We start from the raw sequence: 2,914 nt of genomic DNA, 5'->3' as shown, positions 1-2,914 counted from the left end.
AATTCACATATCGTGATGTTTTAAGCTGGGTCTAACATAAGAGACCTCGTACTGGATACTGCTACTTCCAACGTGTGTAATAGTCAAAAGTAAGCTTTCTAATTATAAAATGTCAGGTATTGGGTCAAACATTTTTTAGATAGATTCTTCTCCTATTTACCATATTTTATATTCCATCTTACTTCGCTCAAAGTCCCTCCCGCTATCCCAATCCATCGTACGTTTTAAATTTCAAAGGTTCTAAGACGAACTATTTACTTATGTTACTCAATATGTAAAAGATAATGGATTACCTAACCCTACCCCTCCTTCTAAAATTTCCCCTCCTATAATTTTATATCTTCCCTCCCCGTTTCAATTAAAAAGCTGACCTTTATCGCTTTCATTGGTTCTTGTATATTTATGGCTTTTTATGGCAATTTTATGACCTCATCAGGTATTATAAAAAGATTTCGAAGCCCATAAAACATACGTGTAGAAAGCCTGGAGTATGTAAAACCACTAAGTTAACCTTTTACCAGCCAACCGGATGTTTAACCCTTTAATAGCCAATGTGAAGTTCTCTTCCCATGTAGAAAATTACAAAATTACTATGTCTTTGTTTTGTCGACGGGATTATTTCTAGATTTCTACCCGAATTTTCCATAGTATTTGGAAAATGAAAATAACACACTTCTGTGTAAGCGCTAAGCCGCGGGTTCGATTCTCGCCCGCGGCGGATTTTATACTACTGATCGGATAAAGTTTGCTCTCGGAACGGCTGCCTTTCTCCTATATCCTATAATGTCGTCCTTCTCTAGCGCACCAGTACCGCTTTTGGGACGATAAGACCTTAGCAGTTACAGTTCCCTATATCAAACCTCTTTTTAACTTTTAATATTTCCTTTTGCTGTTCATAGTTCGCCCGATAAAGGGTTAATTTTGGGAACATGTAGGTAAAAACCTACAGCAGAATATTAGCAGTAAAAGTGTAAAAGTAATAACAGTAAAGGATTTTATGGGCTGTTATTAATCCTGGGCTGCTCCTGTACAACAACTCCTGATGGAAGAATCCTGTCAGCTAATATTAGGAAAAGATGAGTGAGAGGGAGGAGGAGAAGAAAAAGATAACAAAGAGAGAGGAGAACGAGGAGGGATAAGAAGAATAATAAGAAGAAAAAGGATAAGAAGAGAAAGAAGGTGTGTTAGGAGAAGAATGAAGGAGAGGGAGAAGAACTACAAAAAAGGAGAGAAAGAGGGAAGTGCTGAAATTCAAGTAGGAAAAATAGGTAGGTAAATAAAAAAGTAGCAACGTTTTCAATCAAATAAAAGTTTAACAGAAAAAGGCCTATTGCCTAGAATCTAGGCCCTAGATATTAATAGAAATGGGTAGGGAAATATGGGGAAAATTGTCAACTGCCATGGGAAAAAGTATAAAAATGTTAACAGAGTTAGGTACCTACCTATGTACCTATGATGTATCTAAATAATTTGACGATGGAAAAATTCATATCCTTTTGATTACCTACATAAAAATTATGTTTTAAATAATTAATGTAATTACCAAGTTATCCGTGAATTTAATTGATAATGATATTTTTTTATTTATTTATTTTTTTTTTTTCAAAGTTATTTTAACACTAATTGAAGTTCTAAATTACATGAAATAATAATTTTATTTTATGTTCCTACCTAGGTATCAAATGAAATTGCAATTAGGTTTATCAATTTTTTTTTCTTTTGGTTAAACAGATTTTCTATTACGGGCTAATGGACTATTGTACAAAATTATTCAAAAAGAGAATTATTTTGATGTCTCCATTATTCACAAAGATGTAGGATGTAGTTTATATTAAAGGCTCCCTATAAATTTTAATCAATGAAAATCTAATACTTTATGAAAAGCATCAAATTTTGATACCTATGTAGGTACATATGTGTCTTTATAGGTCCTCCTTGAATTACACCCCTGATTTTGAAAACTTCTTCATTTTGTGAATAATTCAATTTAGAATACAATATAGAAATTATTTCTTCATTTTGTAAATATCTTCCACTAGTGAATTCCTGTAGGTATTTTGTAAATTTCCATGTCTGTATTTCGTATCTGGTGTAGATAAAAGCCCACTGACTGAGGCTTAGGTGTAGGGGGATAATAAGAACCCTGAAAGTTGAGTTAAGTTTGTAATACCTACATTTGTACTGTGCCCATTTTTGAGTTACCTATCGAAATAACAATTTCGAATACAATATATTTTCTAAATTTTAATTTCTTGCCTATGTTCAATGAAAAAAGCTCAAAAAGAAAAAATATAGATCAAATTTCAACTTACGAAAATATGATGCCGTTTATTTCATTCCTTAATTCCCAGCCGTTTCTGAGATATAAGCGTGGTTCGCAAATCACGAACCACCCTGTATATAGATCAAATTTCAACTTACGAAAACTTTGGATTCCATTTTTTCGTTCTTCGGTTTTCGACGACTATCACTCACGGATCTAAAAATCACTTCAAATCTAGTTCTAACACTGACTGTTATGAAGATTATGTAAAGGTGCTTTATATACTTCGCCAGTAACCTCTGGTGTTTTAGCCGTGGATTTAGCTGGATGATTTCAGAAGAAGAGGAGGAGGAAGGATTCTGTTTGGAAAATTGTGAGGGAGGGAGATTTGGTCTTGGCGTAACGTTACGGCGTAAGTTGGCGTGCTTGGAGGGGTGTGTTCAGATGATCTCGATTTTCTGCCCTCAACAAGGAGTGCCGTGTTATTTTATTATCGCTAGGTACCGAAAATTTAAACATAATAGTAATCTCGCTTCTCGATTTGTACGTCAATGAGGGCCAAATTTTAGAATGGGATTTTTGGGGCAACCCCTAAAAGCTCTGTTTCATGACATGATTCAAAATTTCAAACCCAAGTACCTAACTATACCT

General features: G+C 34.1%; 1 long non-coding RNA gene across 1 annotated transcript in view; it reads right to left on the bottom strand.

Annotated features, from left to right (window-relative positions):
• LOC113472985 overlaps positions 1-2,567 on the bottom strand; it is a 10,069-nt gene extending 7,502 nt beyond the window's left edge. The window contains exon 1 of the long non-coding RNA XR_003395090.1: positions 2,422-2,567. This is a non-coding gene — a long non-coding RNA (uncharacterized LOC113472985). The remainder of the gene's footprint in view (positions 1-2,421) is intronic.
• Positions 2,568-2,914: the final 347 nt, after the last annotated feature.

Source organism: Diaphorina citri, unplaced genomic scaffold (assembly GCF_000475195.1).
Source record: "Diaphorina citri unplaced genomic scaffold, Diaci psyllid genome assembly version 1.1 scaffold11489, whole genome shotgun sequence".
Lineage (NCBI taxonomy): Eukaryota > Metazoa > Arthropoda > Insecta > Hemiptera > Psyllidae > Diaphorina > Diaphorina citri.
Note: the sequence above shows the minus strand (reverse complement) of the source record. Positions and strands in the feature narration are given on the sequence as shown.